The sequence below is a fragment of the Cricetulus griseus genome (genome assembly GCF_003668045.3).
Source record: "Cricetulus griseus strain 17A/GY chromosome 1 unlocalized genomic scaffold, alternate assembly CriGri-PICRH-1.0 chr1_1, whole genome shotgun sequence".
NCBI classification, from domain to species: Eukaryota; Metazoa; Chordata; class Mammalia; order Rodentia; family Cricetidae; genus Cricetulus; species Cricetulus griseus.
The window spans coordinates 88,947,195-88,973,188 of record NW_023276807.1 but is presented as its reverse complement, the minus strand read 5'-3'; positions in this window follow the sequence as shown (position 1 = coordinate 88,973,188).

The window sequence follows — 25,994 nt, the reverse complement described above, 5'->3', positions numbered from 1 at the left end:
TTTGTCTTTGCTTTTGAGGGTTGTCTACAGTATGGGTAAGTGTCCTCAATGTCCCTACAAAGGCTTGGTCCACAGACCATGACTCTATTGGTAGCTGATGGAACTTTTAAGGAGTGGTGCCTACTTAAAGGTTGTCCAGTAATTGTCTGAAAGCCTAGAGTTTGGTTATTTTTTCTCAACTTGACACAAATATAGACATACTTGGGTAGAAGAACTCTCAATCAAGGAGTTTCCTCCATCAGATTGTCCTGTGGTGTGTCAATGGGGGGATTTTCTTTATTAATTATTGATGTAGGAAGGCACAACCTACTGTGGGTGGTGCTATCTCCTGGGAAGGTGGTCCTGAGTTGTATAAGGAGGCAGGATGAGTAAGTTATAAGCAGTGTTCCTTCATGATTCTGGCTTAGTTCCTGCCTCGGGGTTCCTACCTAGGTTTCCCTCAGTATGGACTGACTGTACCTTGTAAGATGAAGTAAACACTTTCTTCCCCAAGTTACTTTGATTGTGGTATTTATCACAGTAATAGAAACAAAACTAGGGTAAGAGGTGAGCGGGACCTCAGCCTTTTCTTTGGCTTTTTCTGGCAACAAAGTGAACTATTTTGATTTCCATGTACAGTCAACACAGTCTCCAAAGGAATCACACCACCAAATCAAGGACTGAAACCTCCAAAGTGATGAACCTAAAGAAGTGTAAACTTAGCTGGGTTTTGGTGGCACATGCCTTTAATCCCAGCACTTGGGAGGCAGAGGCAGGCGGATCTCTGTGAGTTCGAGACCAGCCTGGTCTACAAGAGCTAGTTCCAGGACAGCGTCCAAAGCCACAGAGAAATCCTGTCTCGAAAAACCAAAAAAAAAAAAAAAAAGTAAAGTTTATAAGCTCATATTCCATATACCTTTTGTGTAATGGAAAGCTCACTAACATGGAAGTCTCAGTGATGGTCTATAACGCCATGATTTCATAGACACTCTCAGTCAGATGCTACATAGAACTGCATTACTGGCCTTGTCGCTCCCCCCTCCTCCCTCTCCTCTCCTCCCCTCTCCCTTCCTCTCCAGTCCCTCTCTTTCCCTCTCTTCCCCCTCCCCTTCTCTCCAGTCCCTCCACCCTCCCCTCCCGTCCTTTCCTCTTCCCTTCCTTCTACTGTCCCCTTCCCTCCACTTCTCTTCCATTCCTCTCCTCTCCCTTCCCCTCCCCTCCCCTTATATCCCCTCTCCTCACCTTTCCTCTTCTGTTCTCTCCTCTCCATCCTTCCTTCTCCTCCCCCCTCATTTCCTCTCCTCTCTTTCTTCCTCTTCTCTCTCCCCCATCCCATTTTATAAATTACATAACATAGGACAAGGTAAGTCCAGTTCCATTTCAATCAAGAAATACATTGAAGAATAACAGCGTGAACATTATTTAATTGCCAAGCACTATTCTAAATGATTTATATATGTACTCATTAATTTACTTCTTACAACTATATGGAGGATCTGGCATTATTATTCCTATTTACATATATGCTAAAGCTGAGAGAATTTTAATTAATTTCCTTCATGTGGTCTGGGCAGTGGCTATTGGAGCTTGGAGGCCACCAAAGCCTCAGTGTGGGCTGTCAGAGCAGAATTTGTAAAGATTAGAAGTTCCAGGATGAGAATCAATAGTAGGGTCCAGACAGAGACTACTGGTGCTTGATTACTGACATTATAGTATTTTCTCAGGCAACTTACAGAGAACAACCAGGCCCTCCAGCAGAAGTAGACAGCCCTGTTCACAATAAAGTGCACACACCCTGGCCCTACAGAAAAAGTGGAAGGTGTGGCTCATTATAGAGACCATCCAGGCTAGAATGGATGCTCTCAATCTCTGTAGGGACTAGCCAGGCCCTTCAGCTAGGATAAAGGTATCATTTACCACAGAGAATAAACCAAGTCCTTCAGATAGAGCAGAAGGTCTCATTCATTTTGGAGAACAGACTCAGACCTTCCAGCAGAATAGAAGGTCTCATTCTCCATAGGGAATGCATCCACTCACTCCAGCTAGAGTAGGAGATCTCATTCAACAAAGAGGTATGGGTCAGCTCCTAGCTTGCTTCATATGATTCCTGCAAAAGGGTAGCATCATGATATTTGTTTATGATATTTGCAAATGGATGGCTCTGCCTTGTAATTTATGGTAGTTTCCTGGACTTTTAATCACAGAAATGGCCTTACAAATAATTTCAGTCTGTCATCACAAAATAAATAAATGGCATTTACCACATCAAGCTCCTAGTAGAAATGGCTGATAACATCTGGGAAACAAAACAAATAGGATTAGGTAATTTTAAAAGTGCTTCATTTTTCACCCCCTCCTCCACTTCTCTCTCTTCTTCATGCTATGGGAAGTAGAGTATGTGTCTTAATTAGAAGAAACAGGTTGTGACTACATAGGCAAACAGAACCATTATTCTTTGGAGCCATGTCTTAATCACCAGCTAGAGGTCAAGCTGCACGAGTAAAAGGCTCCCTAGTAGGGAGAACGTGAATGCTTTCTTTCTTTTTCTTCTTCTTCTTTTGGTTTGAACTGTTGCCTAGCAAACATTTTTTTTCCTCACCACCACCACCACCACCACCACCACCACCACCACCACCACCACCACCACCACCACCATTAATGCCCAGATTTAAAGTACACATGGCCAATTTTATTATTTCCTAGGACACTTGCCCCAAATGAAAATGAAATGAAATGCTTGTCTCGAAAGCAGGGGGATCAGAGTCTGATCCCCCTCAAACACTGGGTGTGGTGTCTTGTGCTTGTAATCCCAGAGCTGGGGAGGTTTATGCGGGGGTGGGGGGTGGGGGAAGAGGTCTCTGGAGCTTGCATTTAAGGTTTCTGTGACATTCCTCTGTTTTGTAATGTTTTGGGGGACATTATTGTTTTACATGTGGCTACTTTGTTTTTCTAGGGCTGGTAAAACAAATTGCCCAAACTTGTTGCTTAAAACAAAAGAATTGTGTTTTCTTAATATTCTGGACTCTGCACATTTGGAATTCAGTTGTAGACAGCACCATTTTCCTGACACTTGAAAGAAAGCCTTTGAAGTCACCTGTAAATGGCCCGTGAGACCTTGGGCAATTTACAGAAAATCTATGAACTTATATATTGTCATTTGCAAAATGGAAACACGGTGCTGGAGTGATGTCCAGAAGTTCAGAGTGCTGGCTGCTATTCGATTCCCAGCACCCAGAGGGGAGCCCACAACCATCTGTAACTCCAGTTCCAGAGGGATTGATACCCTCTCCTGGCCTTCAGGAATACTAGACACATACATGATGCACAGACATACACACAAGTAAAACACACCCCCATCCTCCACACAAAATAGAACAATAAATTAAAGAAAATGGAAACCTCAACTACCTGTGTTGTTATAAAGATTTAGGGAAACAATACAAGAAATGATCACAGCCAGGTTCCTGGGTCATGGGAGAGACTGACTAGCTGTTACAAACAGAAACACAGCATCTAAAGCAGCAAACACTTTTAAATACCCTATTCAGAAAATGCACAGGACTTTTGGACTTGGCAGAATTTGAAACGTTAATGTAAAGGCCCTCTGTAAGTCCTTGCAGTCGCCTTGCTAAAATAACTAAGAGGCAGGATCTGTACTGCCACTCTTGCCCATGTTAGACATCACTAATCAATCTCAGCTTTCTTTTTTGAATAGGGCTCTAGAATCCTTTCAGTACAGTTGTTGAGAGAGTCATTGTGAATTAGTCAGAGTTGGTACTTAAGGCAAAAATCTATGTTTCATTTTGCCTAGATTGTTAACACCGTTCATGATGATGGAATGTCCTAATATCTTGGTGACCTTATGGTTACATCCAGGTAATAGTGTGCATCATTTTTCTACACCTTGAAGCTTTATATATAGGACTGGTGTATGAAGGCTTTATTGACTTTATTTAAAACAATCTCTCTTTCTAAAAGTTTATCATTATTATTGCTAGAAATCTCTGGGAATGAGAGCAGAGAATTAATGACCAGGAAATCAAGGGGACGTTAGAGTAATAGGGCCTAAATGGTAGATGAGGCCTCACAGAGATGTGATTTCAGGGACAACAACTTCCAGACACCACCCCCTCCTTAGTTTCTTTAACTTTAATTTTGGCCTTAAAATCAGAGATTCTCCTCTTCTCCCAGAGGGAAAAAATGAAAGAGGGGTTCTCTTGAGACCAAAAGGAAAACACACACTGCTGGCCCTGCCTGTGCCTCCCCACACCTGATTGAGGGACGAAAAACTACATATATTTGCTTAGCATTTCCTTTCACACATGCACTGATTCTGGGCTCTCAAAAGGAATGTCTTCCAAAAAGGGAATTACTGTGTGTGTGAAGGAACGCATACACATACACATGCACACATGTGCACATTGCCCACACATAAGTGGGGAGAATGAGAGTGAAATGAAAAGGATGATTGAGAGAACTTGGCAGAGAGAGCGACTTCTTCCAACCATTTAACACGCCCACATTAATCCACTTGGGTGATCAAATGCAAACGACAAAGAGAGTTACAACTTTTTCCAGGTCAAGAAATGTAATTACTTGGAGGAAAAGTTTGGCAAAATAAGGAGTAAACCAACCAAAGAGAGCCAGTGAACAGAATAAGGGCAAAGGTAGGCCATGGTGTTTGGGCAGGCGTTGTACATTTTGCCTCCTTTCCATTTAAAGGGAAATAGTAGGGGGAAGAAGTCATTTTAATTTGCACAAGTAACAGAAAACTGGTGATCCCCGCCTTCTGTCGGTGGTTTTCTGTCATTTCCTGGAAGAACCCACAGAGATCAGACAAGGAGAGGGTGAATTCTCAAAACTGGTTAAGTTCAAGTCTCCTTGGAAGCAGCTTGAATTGCTAGACTTGCCTGGCTCTGATCCAGGAGCTCAATCAAAAGTGAGTTTCACTTATTGAATTTCTTCCAGAGAAATTATAGCTTCAAAGGACCACTATTACCTAGAAGGCTTTGGCTGGAGCCACCATGCTTGACTCTTGAGATGCAAAGAATTGTATGGCCATTTGACAACATGAGACCTGTCAGGACAGCTTATTTCAGGGCAGGGCATTGGTGACAAAATCTGCTCCTACTTCCCTTCAAGAGAGCAGTCAACCAGTTTTGTGGTGTTCTCCTTCATCTGGAGCAGAAACAAAAAAGCCAAAAACCAGATCAACCAAATTAACAAAAACCTGCAAAAAACAAGAAACAAAACTCCAGAGGATTTCACAAACAGCATGAAGAAAAGAAGAGACTCGAGCTAATTTTAACATTGAATGCTTACCCTGGACAGAGACTAAAGCATGCCTGGTCCCTGTTCAAGTCCTCCATGTCTTTGAGACTGAACTCATTACTTTGTATTAAGTGGCAGTAAAATCTCAGTGTCACACAGAACTAAGTGAAAACTGAGACATGGGCTAAACGAAGGCCCTGAAAGAGGGTAAAGGGTTCAGGAAGAAGAGAGAAGAGCACAGCTGATTCTGATTTGCACAGATACTTTTTTCTTCTTTGAACTGATGCAGCAAAGAGTTGAATGATGTGAACAGTGACAGTGGCTTTTCAAATGGCCCTCATTTACCCCTTTCCTTCTTTTTATCCATTCCCTTCTTCCTCTTTCACCTCCTTTTTGCATTCATCAAGGCCTGTATTCCCTCTTTTTCTGCCCTCCTTTCAGTATTAAGTAGTGGGAGTTGCTTCCAGCAGCTTAGCTCTGATAATAAACCTCTTGTGTGGTAACTCCATTTATTCTTAGATACACACAACCTGTTTTGAATGGGGCTATGGAGTGAAACTCAAATAGAATTAACCACTCCTTTCAGAGACTGTTGAATACCGGCTTGAGTTCTCTAAATCAAGTCTCAGTGACTGGCTTCTTTGAACAAAGTGCAAAGGAATTCACAATAATAAGTGTAACAAGACGGAGAAAATTTTATTCAGCAGTATTCTTTTCAAGGAAAGCACTGCATATGTTTGGGAGAATTACTTTGATAAACCACTTTGGCTGGGGATTAAGTCCTCAAAGTATGCAAGTAACAAAAGGTGGTCACTAAACTGCTTTTGAAGGAGAGGAGGTTCCTGTTGCTTGTCAATTTCTTTGTTTTGCTGAATGCAGTGATTGGCTGGATTGCCAGTCAGGAGCAGGAGGAGGGAAGAACTTCAGGCCAGAGAAAGGAGGAAGTTCAAGTACTTTGGGAACCCTAAAAGGAGAGAATCTGAGAAAGGACATGAAACCCAGATACTCTGCTCCAGAGGCTCCCAAGGGTGTGAGCAGTCATATTTCACTTTTTACGGTGAAAATTTGAAGCATGTTAAAAATATACAACAGTATCACGAAACTCCATCTGTACATTCTACTTCTGGCCAGCTTTCATATTGTATTTATATTTTATTTTGAAGCAAATCCAAGGGAGGTTTGGAAGAGAAAACATAATCTTTGCTGGGACCTTGTCTTGCTGTGGTCTGTTCTTCATTGCTCACAACTGTCTCATAAAATGTACATCTTCAGGTTCATCTTTGAGACAAAGAACATCCTGCTCTGTACCCGGTTAAACTTGATGAAAACCGTCATTGCATATGTGGTCCCTAGACCTGGAAGATGAGTGTTCTAGTTTGCTTTCTGTTGCTGTATTAAAACATTGTGACCAAACGTGACTTAGGAAGGAAAGGGTTTATTTGGCATACGTTTTCAGATCACAATCCATCACTGAGGGATTTGGGATAAGAACGCAAGGCAAGAGCCATGGAGGAATGCTACCTGCTAATTCACCTACTGGCTTGCTTTTTTGCTTGTTCACACACAGGTTGATGCTTGAACATATTTCTTAAGATAGCCCAGGACCTGAGGGATGACACCAATTTATGGTTAGAAATTCCTCAGTAGAGGGTTTCTTCTCAGATGACTATGGTCTATATTATGGTGACAAAGCTAACTATGACACTATTATTTGTCAACTTGATGGATAAGCATATCACTTTTAAACTGTAGACTTTTAATACATTGTTCCTTAGATACAAAATAAACACAGAACAACTTTAAAGTCCCACAATTTTTAAAAATGTAGATGCTTTAAAGATCCAACGTCTCCTAACTGTGGGCTCACATAAAACCAAAACCAAGTTAAATACTTTCTTTTTCCAAAATAGAAGACCTGGGGCATTCAAACAATCAGATCAAAGCAAACCTAATATCTAACAGTGTAATTCCAAATTCTGTAGCTCAGTGTCCAACATCTAGCATTTACTTGTGATCTTCTGTGTTCCAAAGGGCCTACACAGTCCCACTTTGTCTGATTTGCCACCCACAGCACACAGCCTGTCTCTTGGTGCAGGTCATCTCTATTTCACACCAGTTGCTGTCCTTGGTGGGTGTCCCATGCTCCTGGCATCTCCAGTATCCTGGGGTCTCCACCAGAAAGGGGAGAAAAGGATTGATTTATCTAGCTTACACATCCAGCTCATGGCACATCATTGGAAGAAATCAGGACAAGAACTCAAGTAGGATCTTGAAGCAGAAACCATGGAGGAATGCTACTTTCTGGTTTGTAAGTCTTCCTTCCTTCCTTCCTTTCTTTTTCTTTCTTTCTTTATCAAGACAGGGTTTCTTTGTGTGGCCTTGGCTGTCCTAGAACTCACTCTGTAGACCAGGCTGGCCTTGAACTCAGAGATCTGCCTGCCTCTGCCTCCCAAGTGCTGGGATAGCCAGCTACCACCTGGCTATCTTTCTTATCCAACCCAGGACTACTTGCCTAATGAGCGTGACTCTTTTATACACATGCCCAACAGTATACACATGCCCAATCTAATCTAGGTAATTCCTCAACAGAGACTTTACTCTAAAGTGACTGTAGGCTGTGTCAAGTTAAAAATTAAAGCTGCTAGGCAGTCAGCACTCAGGAGGCAGAGGCAAGAGGATCTCTGTGTTACAGGCCAGCCTGGTCTACAAAGTGAGTCCCAGGACAGCCAGGGCTACACAGAGAAATCCTATCTTAAAAAATCAAACAATACCTCCCGAGTGCTGGGACTAAAGGCATGCGCCACCACCGCCTGGCTAGCTCATGTTTATAATGCACTATATTTTAAAAATATTTTTTGTTGGGAGGCAGAGGCAGCCACATATCTGTGAGTTTGAGACCAGCCTGATCTACAAGAGCTAGTTCCAGGACAGCCTCCAAAACCACAGAGAAACCCTGTCTTGAAAAACCAAAAAAATAAAATAAAACAAAAATAAAAATAAAAAACATGAGCTATAGTGTTGATGTTATTGAAAAAAAAAAAAAAAAACACCTCTCATTTATACCCTGCACCAAAATGACTTCATCTTTTATGTAGACCTAAGGTCTTAACAAGGGATTGCTACAAAGGACTTCAAAACCTAATGAAAGTATTTATTACAATATCTTGGTTTAATCATTGCTCAGAAGGCATTTCTCAACTTTGGAGTTAGCCTCTGGAAAGGCTAGCAATTTCCAACAGCAGCAAGTCTTGTTTTTTTTTTTTTAAATTAGGATTATGTTTTCTTTGCTATAATTGGTCAAAGCAAACACATAGCTAAGATTGTCTTATGTCATAATCTATTTTTTTTAAGTGAGAAATTTTATTAGAAAGGGAAGGGGTGGAGGAAGGAGAAAAGAGGTTAAGAGACACGGGGAGGACAAAAGAGAAGTCCTGTCTGCCCCAGGGGAATAACAGAAGGAAAGAGAGGAGCCAGAAAGGGAGGGGCAGGAAAAGAGAGCAGGAAGAGAGAAGCAGGCAGAGAGCTGGAAAAGAGAGGAGAGAGGAAAGAGAGAGCAGAAGAGAGAGAAGATGCTATTATCTATCATATCAGGTGACAGCTCCTGCTACTCTCTAACAAGAGCGCCTTCATTAGCCTCTTTCTTCAGTCCAACTCTGTTCAGAACATTTAAGGCACTTGAAGCTTTCCTCCCTCCTTATTTTATATCTATTTGGCTTTTGTCTCTACCTGGTTTCAAAAAGAATCCAGTTTCATCATTTTATCATTGTCGTTGCAAAAAACACAGATCTTGTCTCAAAGGGTGTAAAAGACAATGTATGTCTGAGTCTAATGTGAATGACTGTGGAAACACAAATGGAGTTTAACACAAGTATCCGGTCCTAATGGGGTAATAGTTTCATAAAGTTTTTTTTTAACAGCAACAGAACAAAAGAAAGTTATAACTCAAATACTTTAAAATGCATTGATGGAAAAGGAAAAGGAAAAGGGGAACAATGGGAGGGACATTTAAGTGGAGAGAAGAAGAGGAGGGCAGAGATAGGAAATGGTGAGGGGCCACTAACACTAAGGATGTTTGAAAAAGTCATATGGAAACCTACTATAAGATTACATATACATATATATGTGTATTGTAACTATACATATTTCACATAAAAGTGTTTAATTTGGGTTGCCCTGCTGTGCGGGATAGTTTTATGTCAACTTGACACAAGCTAAAGTCACCTGAGAGGAGGGGACATCAATTAAGAAAATGCTTCTAAAAGATGGGGCTGCAGGCAAGCCTGTATGACATTTTCTTAATTAGTGATTGATGGGGGAGAGCCCAGCCCATTGTGGGTGGTGCCATCCCTAGGCTGATGATCCTGGGTTCTATAAGAAAGAAGCCTGAGCAAGCCATGATGAGCAAACCAGTAAGCAGCACTCCTTTGTGGCTTCTGCATCTCCTGCCTCCAGGCTCCTGCCCTGCTCAAGTTCCTGTCCTGACTTCTTTGATGATTGAAAGTGCTATGGAAGTGTAAGCTGAATAAACCCTTTCCTCCCCGAGATGCTTTGGTTATGGTGTTTCATCACAGCAATGACTATTGCTCTAATTAGGACACCTGCACACGGAATAATACTTCTCTCAGAAGCCATAGATTGCCAAATAAAAACCCCAGGTTCCAGGTGTGGGATACCTTCTCTTTAACTTTGGCCAAGGGTGCCCCAGATACCTCCAAATGACATAGGATATTGCCATGCTCTCAGTTGTCTGCAGGAACTTGATGGCAAGAGTCTATTGCTGAAGATGGCATATAATTTGGACACAAGACATGAAGAAATCAAGTTGACATTGACAAAGAAACTACCTTTGGTGACTAGGTTTCATAGAAATGAAAGGTGTTATGTAGACTGGTAGTGAAAAGTTTACTAATAATCTTACCTAGCTGTGAGCTCTGTGAACTATGATAATGCTATCATGGTAAGATATGCCCATTGGTGCAATAGTGGCATGAATATTATCGGGGAGGGGGAACCACTGCTTTCTGATTGGATTTAAGACAGGCTCCATAGGAGGAAACATGTATCTGGTACTGCAAATCTAGCTAAGAGCCCATAGTTTGGGAGCTCACAGGCCCTGGAAGTAAATAATAATAATATATTATTATTCAGCTAAATTGACTTAGTGTCAAATGCTCACTAAATTTATATATCTATACCTGTTGAATAGTGCAGACTTCAGAATGCATCAGAGGAACCTTCTTGTTTAGTGTATGGTGGTTAGTGCAGAAACTACAATTGGTCAAATTGCAATAGGCAATTGTCAGTGGAAGTGCTTAGCTACAAATGAGACATCAATATAAGTACCCCCATTCCATCCCCCCAAAAACACTCAAGGACTATTATGGAAGATGACTCAGAAATATTTTAAGAGTCAGAGGTTGGGAGACCAGAGTGAAAGTGTCTTTTGGACGTGACAAGAATACAACACTAATTCCATAGCAGCTTTGGTTGTCTGCTCATGACCTATACAAGATCAAATATTCTGTCATGGAAGCAGAGCAGCTTATGGATTCCTATAACTAGTTGAGGATCTATTGACAACTGATGGTTTCTGGAAAAGTCAATTTTCCTTAAGAGTGTGGCTCCTGGGGGTTGACCATGCTCCTGTGGGTGGCTCCGTACAGACCCATGAGTATATGGGCAGCACAGGTTGGACTTAGTGGTCATTACAAAACAAAAGTATCAGTCATCTGATATTAAATAACACATTCCAGAACTTGGCAACCAAAAACATTAATCTTATTTCACTCATTTTATTATAGTTCATTAAGTTTTTGGTTACCATACAAATAAATTGGTTGTACCGTGCCATTTTCACAGATATACTATTACATTTTTTACTTATTCACCATCACTGCTCTCCCCATGGCTTTTCACTCTTTTGCTCATGCCCTTCCTCTCGTCAAACACTCCTTCCTTCTTTCTTATGTCCCACATACTGTTACCCCCACTTGTTCCCCACATCTCCCTCCCTTTAGCATTCTTTCTCTTCAGCCATAGTTCCCTTTCTACTTCATGTCATTCTCATGCATTCAAACATAGATTCCACATATGAAAGAAACATGTATTTGTCTAAGTCTGGGTTATTTTACTTAACATAATCTCCAGCTGCATTTATTTTTATAAAATGTAATTTTATTTCTCTTTACAAGAAAACAAATTCTATTGTGTTTATGTGACACGATTTCTTTTCTCTTCTGAGACAGAATCTTACTTTGTATCCTAAGCTGACCTGGAACTCAGTATGTAACACAGGCTGACTTCACGCTCAGAAATCCTCCTGCCTTGGCTTCTTGAGTCCTGATTGTCAACATGAACCACCATATTCTGTATTTTTTTCATTGACTGATTGATGGATGTCTATGTTAGTTCTGTCTTGAACATTATAAATAGTGCATCAGTGGTTGTGGATGAGCAAGTACCTCTAAAGTTGATGTAGAATGCTTTGAGTATATACCCAGGGATGTTATAGCTGGATCACATGGTAGTTCTCATTTTGGGGTTTTTGTTTGTTTGTTTTTCTTGAGGAACCTTCAAACTGATTTCCATAGTGTCTGTACAAGTTTACATCCCACTTGTGAATTGGTCCCTCTTTCCTTGGTATTTGATCTTCATTTGCATTTGTTATCCATTATCATCTGGATGACAGCTATTCTGACTGCTGCTAGATGGAACCTCATTATAATTTTAATTAACATTTCTCTGGTGACTGAAGAATTTGACCACTTTTTCAGATATTTGTTGTTGTTTGTATTTCTCTCTTATTTTTGTGACTAAGTCTCATTATGTATCCCTGGCTGACCTTGAACTCAATATATAAACCCAACTGACTTCAAACTCAGAAATATTCCTGTGTCTGTCTCTCAAGTGCTGGGATTAAAGTTGTCTTCTTTAAGAGGTACCTGTTTGGGGGGTGGGTGGAGTGATGGCACCACAGTTAATAGCATTTATTACTTGTGGTGGTTTGAAAGAAAATGGCCCTCAAAAGTAGTGGCACTGTTTGGAGATGTGGCCTTGCTGGAATAGCTGGTCTTGTTGGAGGATGTGTTTCATTGTGGAGGCAGGCTTTGAGTCTCATATATACTGAAGCCACACCCAGTGTTTCCGTTCACTTCCTGTTGCCTTTGGATCAAGATGCAAGAACTCTCAGCTCCAGTATCATGTCTGCCTGCATGCTGCCTTTACTTACTGCAAGGCATGAAGATCAGCTCATACTTAATGGGAGAAATCACATGAGTACTATAGATTGCATCTGAGCTAGAGGAATAAGTCAATACTTTTTAAATGTTATTGTTGCTGGAGTTTTCTTGTCCTACCAGGTCCTGCCACCCTTCTCTGCCCCAAAGAAACACAGGGACACTATATTAATTATAAAAACTATTGACCGGTGGCTAGGGCTTCTTATTGGATGGATCAGTCTTAATTATTAATCCGTTTCTATTAATCTAAGTATTTCTAGATGGTCTTATCTTACCGGAGAAGGGCCCAGACCTGTTACTCCTTTGTGGTCTACATGGTGTCTTTTTGCAGTCTGTTTCTGCCTACCTTTCTCAGAATTCTCCTTGTCTCCTAGCCCCACCTATCTTCCTTCATCTACTAGCCAAACAGTGTTTTATTCACCAATAGAGAAACTTATATACAGAAGGACATCCCCCATCACATTATAATCATTTTAAACACAGAACACTATTTGGGATATGTAATTAGTCTTTTTGTAATAGCCAGGGCATCGATGAGTGGATGGGTTCAGAGTCCAGAACTCAGGATTCAGACTCTGCAATTCCTTTTCCCTGCTTTCTCTTCCAGGAGAACCCCATGTTGAGTCCAGCTTTAGCATGGGTCCTGTGGAACAGGCAGTGAGCTCCACCAACAAGAAAGTCTCTCAGCTGTAATGTTTTCCACGCTAATCTGATCAGTGTTTACCATTCTGTCTGATGACACTCAGATATGAGACAAGAGAATTAGCCACTAATCACCAAAGAGCTCCTCTGTCACTTAAGAGTTGAAGGAACATCAATGTTATAACTGAAGTTGTTGTTGTTTACTGGACTTGGGTGGAGAGGACCCAGGGAAGGCAGTCTGTTTCCAGTTGAAAGAATTGCTAAAGGGTTCTTGGGATTTGCTTTCATGCTGCATTTCTTCTTCTTTTTAAATGGAGCTGTTGTTTTTCTGAGTCTATCAGTGTTTAAAATAGGGCTCACATCAGGAAAGGAACAAAAGGTGGACTCATGGTATGATGCCATGAACCACAGATCAGGCACTCCAGGTCCTTGAACTCTAGTCCAAGCTGTGTCTACATGGCCGGTATATGCCAGCTAAATCAATGAGTTTCTCAGAACTCAGTGCTTTTGTCTTTATATTTTGACATTTTGACAAAGTTTGGAATATCCCAGATGTATTCCTTCCACCAATGGATGTTTAAGTGAGCCCAGTGGATGCTTTAGTGGACAAATGCTTGCTGGTCAAAAGAAATTAAAAATACTTCCAACTACCCACTACAAGCACACTGGAGTTTCTGGTTTGCAAGGGGATAAACATGGTTGAATAACAGACTGTAAAATCTATTTAATTCCCAGAATAACCCTCATAGGTGTCTCTGTTCATTAATGTTCATCACATGTTGAGAAACTCACAGAGAGTGTTCCTGGTTCTGACAGTTTTCTATATTTCTGATTTTAGATTCAGTTTCATTATAGTCATCAGTTTGCTCCTCAAAAGTATTTCTTTATGCTCTCTGTAAAATTTTTAACCATTCTAATTCAAATAAAAAAGTTGGAAAAATTTTATAACCAATCAACCGCCTTTTACCCTTATCATGGTATTCTGAATTATAATACAAGACTCAAATTTTTCATCCCCCACTGTTGACATATCTGTTAGAAGGTTCCCTATTCCGGTAATTATGTAAAGAGATTCTATGTATTTGGGGAAATTAGCACAACACATTAAATTGTAAAGTGTGTTACTCTTTTCTTTGCCTCCTACTTATTTCAGAATTTATTGTTCTAATACAAAGCAGTGATATGGGTTTGCAGTTGGAATATGACTTTTTGAAAACTGAATGTAAATTAGCAGAATGAGGCAGCCCTGTGTAACTGTTAGGCTCTATTAGTCATGTTAAAGGCCATTAATCTTGAGAGAGATTAGCTAAAGCTGTAGAGATCCACATGAAGTCAAAGGCTTGAAGAAATACCTAGTGGCTCATCTTCATTGCTAACTGTCATGATGGATTTTAAGATAAGAGTTCTCAAGGAGGAGGAAAAGAATAAGATATTACTGAAGTCATAGTAGCAGCTAGTTCCTCTTTTGAATCAAGACAAATCTGAATCAAATATAAAATACATTAGAGTCATATGTAATGTACTTTTTGGACGAAGTTTTACTATGAGCATAAAATTTACCTAACCTTGAGCATTTACAAGTTCAAATGTTTAAGCTAAATTATTGACTTAGTTTTCAGAGTTGAGAAGTTAAATGGGTGGTCAAATGTAACAAGACAATATTAATCTCACCATTATCTGTAACTTGATATTCACATCTCATGTCTGTTAGAGATTTTTTTCCTTTCTGTGTCAACATAACTCTTTGAGGTTACTGCCTGACTGTATGTGTTTGAGACCAAATTTATTTTAGATCCTGAAACGGTAAAGTAAATACTACTTTTGATTATTGCTGAAACTCTGTAATTTGCCAACTATAACATTAACTCATTTCACCTGGACTGTCAAGTTGAACTCTGTGGAAATGGCTGACTTTTAGCATTGATCCTTGCTTGGTCACTTTATCTTCATGAGATTCTCCATTATGTTATCAAACAAAAGGCTTGAACCAGATGGTCTTGTCTTGGAGGTTCCTTTGCAGCTTTAACATGGTAACACCGAGCAAAATAAATCCCAGAAATGTCTTTAATTTGATCTCCCAGAGAAGTTATAAAGCTGGTGTTAATGTAGTAACACAAATGATTAAGGTAATCCTTGAAATAGCTATTTCTATGTTCTCTGGTCTGGCTTTTTAAAATCTGAAACCCACTGGGCATGGTTCTGCTCCTATAGTTTTGTCATAAGGACATTTGTTATGAAGGACCTTGGTATTATACCATACACTTGAGTCCAGATGTAACTCAGTATCTTCCTTATGTAAGGCAGTTTACATAACCTAAGTCTCAGTTTCCTTATCTTCAGAAAGTGAATGTTATGAGCATTTTCCCATCCTCTCATTGTGAGGATTCAATGTGTTAATCATGCAGAAGGGTGTAGTGAGTTCTTGTGTCCTTTGGCTGTAGTTCCTTGGTTTGCATCTGGCATAGAGAGGAGCTAATGTGATTGCCTTTGGTTGCTCTCCTTGTCATCATCCATACATTCCTCTTGGGTTTAGCCTCTTTAAAATATTTTCCCTCCAATTGTATCTCTCCATGATTATGCACATGTTCACACCCTCCCCCTGTTATTTAATATTGTTGAAACCCTGATAAATAATATGTCACCTCACTCCATCAAGACTGTTATCTTGAACTCTGTAGATACTGCTGGCTTATCACTGAACATTCTTAGGCTGACCTGGAACTTCCTTGTACTAGGAAGTGGCCTCATACTTGGGGCAAAGCTCCTATCTAGTTGCTCAAGCACTGGGATTAAAATGTGAGCCAACACTCCCAGATTTTCCTACAGTCTCAGAAAGACAAATACTATTTGCTCTCATTTGTGGTTTCTAGCTCTTACACATACCAATCAAATCAAATCATAAATGTATATATGGCATGGGAGTAGAAATAAAACTATCTAGATGCCCAAAAGAGAGTAATGGAAGAGATGAAAAAAGTAAGACTGAGGGGAACATAGGGGAAATATACTCAGCATATAGTATATATTTGTATGAAATTTAAAAATAAGATAGAAATTGGCTGTGGAAATATTGACAGTACAAAACCAACCCATTCTGACAAAATTTCTCCAGAAGTTCTGGCTACACCCTTCTCCCAGGTGAGGGTACATTCTTTTAGGCACTTCAGGTTTAGGAAATTGGGATTTGCCTATTCCTTTTAGGAAGAGTGAGGTAAAATGCCATGCTCATTTGATGAGTCATCTATGGGGGGTGGAGTTTGTTAAAATGCACTGGTGGCTAGAAAACTCAATAGGGCAGAGCAGAGCTCTTTTACTCCTCAGCCCAATGTTTTGTCAAGAGATTGCATGCTTGTCATATTGCCATTGCTGTGACAAAATACCGAGGAAGTGGATGGAAAGAGAAAAGGTTGGTTTGGCTCATCATGGTTCTGTCCTGTGTTCTATTGTTTCTGGACCAGTGGTAAGGAAAAGCTGAGAAAATGGGAAGCACATGGCAGACCCAAAGCTGCCCACCTACTGGTGGTCAGAAAGGAGAGAGAGAGAGAGAGAGAGAGAGAGAGAGAGAGAGAGAGAGAGAGAGAGAGAGAAAGAGACACAGAGAGAGATAGAAGGAGAGACACAGAGACACAGAGACACAGAGAAAGACAGAGACACAGACACACAGAGAGACAGAGAGACACACAGAGAAAGACAGAAGTAGGGAAGGGTCAGGACATGACATATCCAGTGACTTACTTCCTCTAACTAACAGTGCTTGAGCTCTTTAGTGGGTTTATCCTTCGACACCCATGTACCACATGCACTACAACCTGAGGAATAAGTCTTCAGTGTATGAGCTTTCTGGGCACATTTCCTACCAAACTGTAACATTTGGTTGTTTATTTGTGTTGCAAGTAAGTGACTGCAATCAGATCAGGGGTGATGATGCCATCAGGGATGGAAATAAAGTTTATTTCTTTAATATATGGGGTTAAATGGGCCACTCAGGGAACAATATTGAAGTGGAATTTCTATAATGGAAACATTTGGAGAGTGCGCAGATCTCTGACAGGCAGTTTTGGATGCTTACACAGCATCTTTAACAAACAATAGTATGTTTTTATAAAGGAGAAAGATGAACAAGAAAGGAATTGAGTTTCTGCTGCTGACAACTTTGGAAATGGTAAATGGATGGGGGATAGAAGACAGGCTGGCCTGTGCGTGGAGATTCTTCCAGTGCCGTTGCTAGGTCCACGAGGACTTGAAGTTTTCTTTATCTTTTAAATTTTCTATTCATTTTACATACTAACCACAGTTCTCCCTCCCTCCCCTCTTCCCACTACCACCCAACTCCCCGCTACCCCTCATCTACTCCTCAGAAAGGGCAAGGCCTCCTATGGGGAGTCAGCTAAACCTGGCATATCAAGTTGAGGCAGGATCAAGTTCCTCTCCTAGCATCAAGGTTAAGCAAGGCATCCCATCATAAGGAATGGGCTCCAAAATGCCAGCTCATGCACCAGGGATAGAACCTGGTCCCACTTCCAGGGGCCCTACAAACACCAAGCTACACAACTGTCACCCTATGCAGAGGGCCTAGTGCAGGCTCCCCAGCTGTCAGTCCAGAATCCATGAGCTCCCACAGTTAGGGTCAGCTGTCTCTGTGGGTTTCCCCTGTCATGATCTTGACACCTCCTTGCTCATACAATCCTTCCTCCCTCTCTTCAACTGCAAAGCTTTCTTCAGTGATTTTGTTCTTCCTGGAAGAGAGGCAGGAAGAATATTTTCATCTTTGTAAATCTGTATCTTGAGTTTAGGCAAGTTGAGGGAGGGCCTGCATTTGTTGCTTCTCAATTGCCTTCAGCTCAGCCATCTTCCATATTTTGCTAAGACTCATTTTGTTCTCCCACAGCAAAAAAGCTGGCAGTTGTTAAGGTGTTGTTGCCAGTGAAGAAATTTATTAAAAGCCCAAACATACTGTCATTTCAGATCACAATTATTTCATAATGTAAAGAACATTCTAGTACACAGAATAGGACAAATAAAGTTGGGGTCTCCTTTAACTTGAATCAGCTTAGCCTAATGGAGAGTTGATTACAGCTGTCAATAGCCTGCCTGGACTGCGGGGGATATTGGTTTAAGTTGATAGCAAAGCCTGTCCCATGTCTGAGACCCACGGCTTTGAGTCAGATGAAGACTTAAGAAGACTGAGCAGGAAGACACCAGGGAGATGTTGGAGATGTACAGTCTTTTTCACAGAATGGTAATCATTCCTTCATTTGTTTGTTAAATTCTTACTTTCCAGTCTCTAGCCTTTGATTAGGATTCCAGAATATTAGTATCATACTTGATGTGGTGGGAGAAATACATTTTCCACCCATAAAGAGGCTAATGACTTTTCTGCTGTTTATAGCTGTGCGATCTGCTTCTAACAGGGCTGGCCTCTGCAGTCCTTATTGAGAGAGTTCTAGCCTGCAGCCTGCTGGTGCCATTTGCATACTAATCATTTCTGTAATTGATCTTGCCAGGTCTTTTGAAACCTTGTAGGAGGCAGTGGCCTGCTGCTCCTAAATTAACTAAGGACTGCAGAGTCGGCCTCCCTGGAGAGGAGCTGTGTCACATGGGTAGCCAGGCACCATCAGTTCCTCTACCCAATTGCGCCCCATGACCCCACATTGGAGGATTTTGGTTCATGCACAGGTAAATTAGCCTGTAGGGCAATATAGAGATTGTGGTTCAGGTTACGAAGAGTTTATTATTGCCAAAATGAATAAGAGAAAATTAATGTTGTTTCTTTCCTTGTGTTATTAGAAGAGCAGGTGGTGGAACCAGCCAGGAAGCAGGCGCTTGTCACACATTTAGATTATGTGCTGGAAAGGGCTTCCACTCAAGCTGTGTCATTAATGGAGGATGGAAGGTGGAGAGAGACAGTTTCTAAGTTTGATCAAAGATCTGAAAACAACCCTGACTACAAGGCCACCTTCTGTGTTGTTTATTCTTGGATTAGAGAGTGAAATAACTTCATGAAACCATACACACTTCATATTTCCACTGTCATAGTTAGGTTTCTTTGGCTGTGATGAAATATCTGATGCGGAGAACTGGTAAAGAAAAGGGATTTATGGTTAGCAGACAGTTCTGGAGGTTCGAGGGTATGGTAATAGCATCAGTTTGACTGTGGTGGAGCCTCATGACAGATGGCATTGAAATGGTAGGAGGAGTGTCAAGCAATACAGACAGAAGATGGATTCCGAGATGGAGCCAGGCTCCATGCAAATTTCCATTGTGGCAATGACTCTGCTCTACGTATCCGGCTTTGTCTCTTCAGAGGACAAGGTCCCCAAGACCTAATGGTTGTCCATGTTTGTCATGGACATTTGGTACAGGTTTGGGCATGCTCAAACCATATCTAGGCCATAGCATCCATGTTCAAATTCTCCAAAATGGAAATGAAAACCCATGGAAATGGGATGGCTTACCTAAAGCTGCATTCTGGGAGCAGGGTTCAGCACTGATGTGAGGGCATCTAAGTGAAAATTAATTAAAATGGGAACTTTGGTTCCTCTGCTTTGCTGGTCACATTTTAAGTGCTCAAAGGCCATGCTTGACCAGTGGCTACCATATTGGACATCATGGTTTTGTTTATGTTTTTCTCTGGAGACTCATGATTTCTTCCTTGTCCATTCATAATTTTCACCTATATTCATTGTAAATCGAAGAGAAGGTACGTTTTCAGACTAATACAAACTCTGAGCGCTCTATTTTCTCCCTTTCTGAGAAAGTGGGAGAGTATGCTTACCCACATACTCTAGCCCTAGCACTTCTCTTTAAGCAGCTTTCCTGTGACATAGAATGGCAGAAGCATGGTTTAGTAATGTGCTTTCTTTGACTTCTGGGTACAACTCTTTCTTTACAGCTAGTATTGATCGAGCAGTGAATTCCTTACAGAACTCATACAGCTCCTTGTGGAAAAATTGGCTGAGGTGCTGTAAAGTCACAGATGTCTCAGGGATTTAAATTAACACCGTAAATCTCAGGATTATGGGGAAAGGAGCTTACAGCTTTTCTGTACGGCTCCAGTTTTACTCCAGCACTTACCTGACTGCCATGACAGCTTGCAGGTACAAAGCCAGAGATTCTAGTATTAGGAAGTACTAAAGAACTTGATACTTATGCCCAAGGATCGAATTTTAAGTTGATTTTCTTTTTGAGATTGACAGGCTATTATGATTATGACAGAAATGGAATAGGATTGGCTTAGCTGGTAGGACTCAGCTCTGCATAGGAACACTACTGGAAGGTGGAGAGTAGACAGACAGGGTCTTGTGGATATCAGGTTGAAGAAGTCCTGAAGTCATGAACACTGCAGCAGACCATGGTCTAGTGGGCAGTACTATCTCCTTTCCTATGGTAGTTAGGGTGTTGATGCTGCTTGTTCGGGGAGCCCTGAGTCTACAGAAGTTTGCTGAAGGCAGCAGGAGGTACAACTGCTTTGAAAGGGACAGAGATGATCGGATTGTGTTCCCTGAACTGCCTTTATGCTGATCTCTCATCTTTTGCAAGAATGCTAAGATGTTTAGTCATGTGGTTTTTCTCCCAGAGCAAGGGAGAAAGTGTTAAGAAATGGGTTCTGAGATGGGTCTACTGACCCTTACATTTCAAGTTACAACTCTTTGACATGCTGTCATGTGGGAACTTGGTGGGAAAGGGCCCACTGTTTCAGCATAAAAAATATTTTTGAACAAGAACATTTTAAATCTTTTCTCAATTGCTCAGTCTAACTTGCAAAGCCTCTCTGAAATGCCTGATTTTTACTCTCTTCCTAGAGAATCACTTCGAATTTAAGGAAGAAGATTAATTACCTATTCTGCTATCACAAAAAAGAAAAAAAAGTGAAAATAAAAACAAATAGAATCTTCCACATTTTCCTGAAACACTCTAACCACTCCTTTTTGTTGTAGGATATTTATATACTGTGTTAAGATATATTGCTGTGATTGTTTTAATAAAAAAGCTAAATGGCCAATAGCTAGGTGGGACTTCTGGGAGAGAGAGGAACTCAGGGGCATGAATCCAGGTGTGAGAGAGATGCCAGGGACACACTGAGGAAGTAGGACATACAGAATGGAAGAGAGGTAAAAAGCCATGTGGCAAAACGTAGATTAATAGAAACAGGTTAATTTAAGTTATAAGAGCTACTTTGGAACAAGCCTAAGCTACGGGCAATCTTTCATAATAATAAGTCTCTGTCATTATTGGGGAGCTGGCAGTCAGACAAGAAAGACCAACTACACCCTTTCTGTTAAATTGATATAGAAACATTAATCTTTGGGCATTCTCAGTGAACAAGTAACTCCTAGGCACATACAAATATTTGTCTTTTTCTCTTGCTAATCTATTTCCAGTTATTTTGAAGGTCTTCTTCTTCCTCAGTCCAACCCAAGTGGATAGAGGGAAAGTCCATTCTTCTAATAACAGAAAAGTCAAATCTCAAGTGCTGTCCCATAGTTCTATCATGTGCATCAGCATCTAAACAATGTCCTCTGGTGGTTGCATGTGTACGTAGTCTTGTTTGAGAAGCAAAACAGGGTTGATAAATTTCATTTGTAAGGGACCACACAGTAAGTATTTTAGACTTTGGAGTTTATATGGTGTCTCTTGCAGTGCTCAACTGTGTTCCTGCAGTATAAGACCATCCACAGACAACACTTGTATGAGCAAGTGTGGCCTTATTTCAATACAATTTTATTTGTGGACACTGAAGTTTGCATTTCATAAACTTTTTCTTTTTTTCAATTACTTAGTATTTTCTCCAGCATGCCTTGATTTGTTTGCTATATAAAAATTGGTGGCTGGTTGGACTTAGTGTGGGCTATAGCTTGCAGACTCTCTGTTTAGACCATTATACCCAACCCTTTTTTATTTTCTAGAGCACATAGAGAGTGATGCTGGAATCACATGTCGGGTGAATGACCAAAGAAACTCATGGTGGAATTGTAGCTGATGAATTATTAGCTGGTGGGCCTCCAACTGTACTGAAAGCTGAGACCACTGACAAATTGTAACTCATTCACCACTCTATAGGTTACTGATGAGAAAACCTAGACAGTCTTCCCATTTTCTGTTTCTGTGTATGTCATGATGCAAACCATTTGAAGACACTTCATAGATGTTTTCAGAGTGGAAACCCGAGAAGTGATTTTTCTGGTGACTTGCAAAGCCTGGAGACTTACTTCCTGTCTATGCACATCCTGCCTACGTGCAATGAGGCACATCCTGTGCAGTTAGGGCAACCAAACTTGTTTACAGAAGTGAAAACCTGTGGCTTTTTATCTTAGATGAACAACCTCCAGCATTCTGGGAGTTACCTGTCCTTGGGCAAGTGGGGCTTACAGATTACAGGCATCTTTATTTTATTAATCTGTTAAGCACAGTGATTTAAACTTAAAACACAACTTTAGCCCTCATGGGAGCATAGGTGTCTGAAGGTAGTTGCTTCATCAAGAGAGCCCACCTCGGCATGGGCAGCAGCTCATGAAAAGCACATCACTGGAGCACTGGCAATGACTTCAGGTGGCCTAACTGCTGGGGTAGGTCTATTGTCCCCAGGAATTGTTGCTATCACTCACTTCGCTGAAGGAAGAAGTGTTTGAAATAGTTACACAGTAGCATTCTTCCACTTCAGGTTTTGTTGTTGCTGTTTTTGTGAAACAGGGTCTTTCTATGTGCCCACTGGTCTCAAGCCTATGATTTTCCTGCCAGAGCCTTTGAAGGTGTGAGATTCTAAGTGTGAACTAGATCTCGTTTCATGACTTTACTGGCTGTTTGTGTATCAGCTTCTTTGCCCATGTTCACTTGGGTTATTTTCTTGACTTTTATTATTGAAACATGTGAGACAGTGTTGTAGGTCAGGATTCATTTCACTGACCACTAGACTCTATTGTTTTAATCAGCAAGCTGCAGAAATAATTTCTATTTTCTGTGGAGTTCTGAGGCGCTGCCTCTGATTTCTGGATGTTTAGTCCTTTCCTTAAAGTAAGTATTTGAATGTAGGATAAAGGTTAGGAACTAAGGGGAAAGAGGAATATGAAAAGTATTTGAAGCTGGTAGAGACCAGGACATGCCAATCCAAATATGCATGACTGCATTTAAGTTCAGAACTACCTCTTTGGGATTATTTATTCTTCATTCCCTGGGTATCTATTATACATTTGAGGTGTCCATGTTATTAAATATTTTTGCTTTATCCCCCCCCTGCAAATCTTTCTTTTGTTATAGAAGTTGATCCCACTAAATACTACATAGAATAGGAAGAAAATTATATTTCCTTCCCCATGCTTACCCATTGGGGAAAACAAATCTTGCCATTGTTTTGTGGTGTTCAGTTGTTGTGTAACTGACCTGTCTGCCTCTGCTAGAGTCCACACAGCATGCAAAGGAAAAGGAGGTTTTTTTCTTTGAGAATTTTTTCTTTCCTTTCTTTAAACCAGTTTTTGGCATGATTTGTTCCTTATTGTCTGTAATTGCTGAACCCTGGACACAAGGTTGCAGGTAAGTTGAGTAAGATGTTGACCCCCTGCTGAGTGGATTCTGCCTTTGTTACCTGGATCAAAGTGGAAGCCTCTCTTCCCATCTATGCAAATCTAAAGCTGATAAATGTGAACTCTCAGAAGCCAATTTGCTGGAAATCTGCCCCTTAGTAATTGGCTTCATATTTCAGCCCTTAGAAAAAGTCTACTCTCATTACCACCTCTGCCTTCTCCCCTCAAGGCAGAGAGAGAGAGAGAGAGAGAGAGAGAGGGAGGGAGGGAGGGAGGGAGGGAGGGAGGGAGAGAGAGAGAGAGAGGAGAGAGAGAGAGAGAGAGAGAGAGAGAGAGAGAGAGAGAGAGAGAGAGAGAGAGAGAGAGAATCCCTTGGAGATACGGAAGGGGAGAGAATGAAACTCCAGATAAATGATTATTTTTTCTCTTAATACTGGTTTTCCTCCCAGGTGTCCCTGCTCAGTCATGCTTCCCTGAAAGGCCCTCCTTTAGCTGGTCAGGCCTCCTTGCTGAGGGTGATTGTGTCCTTCCCATCCCAGGCTCTCTATTTACCAAGATAGGAAGTGACAGGCAGGGAGACCTCTTGCTCTTGGGATCTTGGGAAGGGAGTACAAAGCATTACATCAAACACTGCCACTGGACCAGTTCTTTGGGGTTGCATTAGGCAGTCAAGCATTTGCTTGCTGAATGTCACCTCATTCAACATTTTGTTAAACAACTTCTAAAGGTCTGAACAATATTACCGAGGGGCCATTGACTGGAGATCTTAGTAGCCAAGTACTGGGTTTGCTAGGCTGAACTGTGTGCACTGTTCACTATGTTACTTAAAGCCAGTCCTTATGCCTCCAATTCCTTGTTCATCCCTTAATGTACACTTTCTGTGAGACCCTGGGATATCATTTGGGACCTGTTTCTACAGAAAGGCACAATAGAAAGCAAAGAGGAGAGGGGCTTGTAAAGAAGAAATGAGAAGACAAGTGGAAAGAAATAGCAGAGGGAGGAAGAAAGTAAGTGTGTGTGTGTGTGTGTGTGTGTGTGTGTGTGTGTGTGTGTGTCTGTGTCTGTGTGTCTGTGTGTCTGTGTGTCTGTGTGTAAGTAAGAGAGAGACAGAGAGACAGAAAGGGTGTACATATGCTTACATATACAGAGGAAGGGTGTCTCCCTCCCAATCCTAGCAATGACAGATTTTCTTTTTGACCAGCCTAAGTTAGGTCACTCTAGATTTTCTTCCTGAGTATGTTTTGACTTTTTAGAGCTCTGTGATTCACTGTTTCACCAAATTTCATGGAGAATCCTTTTAACCTGCTTTAGCCAGAACCTACCCTCTCTCTGTGTCTAATCATCCATCACTATTTGAACAAATTCCTTATCCCACCCCTCTCCAAGTTGATACCTTCCTTCAATAAGAACTCTCTTAAGTCTTTAGCAAGTGTCACAAATAACGTGAAATTTGCATTTACTTCTTTTTTTGTATGTTAATGTGAGTATGTGGTTGGGGAAGGTATGGGTGTGTTATGCATACATGCATGCAGGTGTATATCCCTGCCCCTGCCCCTGCCCCTGCCCCTGCCCCCAGCAGTTCTGAGGTTACAGGCACACACAAGACTTTTTGCAGGTGTGCTAGGTATTTAAACTCATATCCTCAAGCTTGTGTAGCAATCAGCCCTTCCACATTAAGCCATATTCTCAACTTCCATTTTATGTTTTAAACAGAAGAACAAAGACTACACCTGGACCTTGTAATGGGGGAAAGCATCGGGGAAGTGGATATGACCTGGCTGAAGAAATGAGGTCCAGTGGGTTTCTGTAATACGTGATGATATTGTGGACATGTGTTTGGTACCAGAGGCAAGCATGCTGTTGCTATAGATTCACTGCTGGAGAAGCCCAATGGTCACCATGTCCTTCTCTCTTGGACACAGCCTACAAGTCTGGCTTCCACTATCTATGGTGACAGGTATTTTACTAGGCATATCTCGTAAACTAATTGCTTCTATCTTCACAGGAAAACTCATCTCCAGAAGTTCAAGAATACTACATGGGGAGATGCTTAAGAAGAGAAGGTAGTTATAACCATCAAACAAAAGGAACGTGCCATACCATAAACTTTACAGCTGTCTCTCAAAGAACTCTATTTCTCTTTATTTTCCTAGTCCCTATTCAATTAAATCAATGCTGGATTTAGAGGTGGATTTGGCTTTCCTCCTCTAAAATTCAAGCACGCCGTTTAAACTTTAGAGTTTCTGTGTTGTATCAAGAAGCCAATTGGTGCAATACTGAACAAGAGAAGAATCTGGGTACTGTCTTTGTCTTTCTTGGCTCTTTCCTTCAAGGTGTACACCATCTC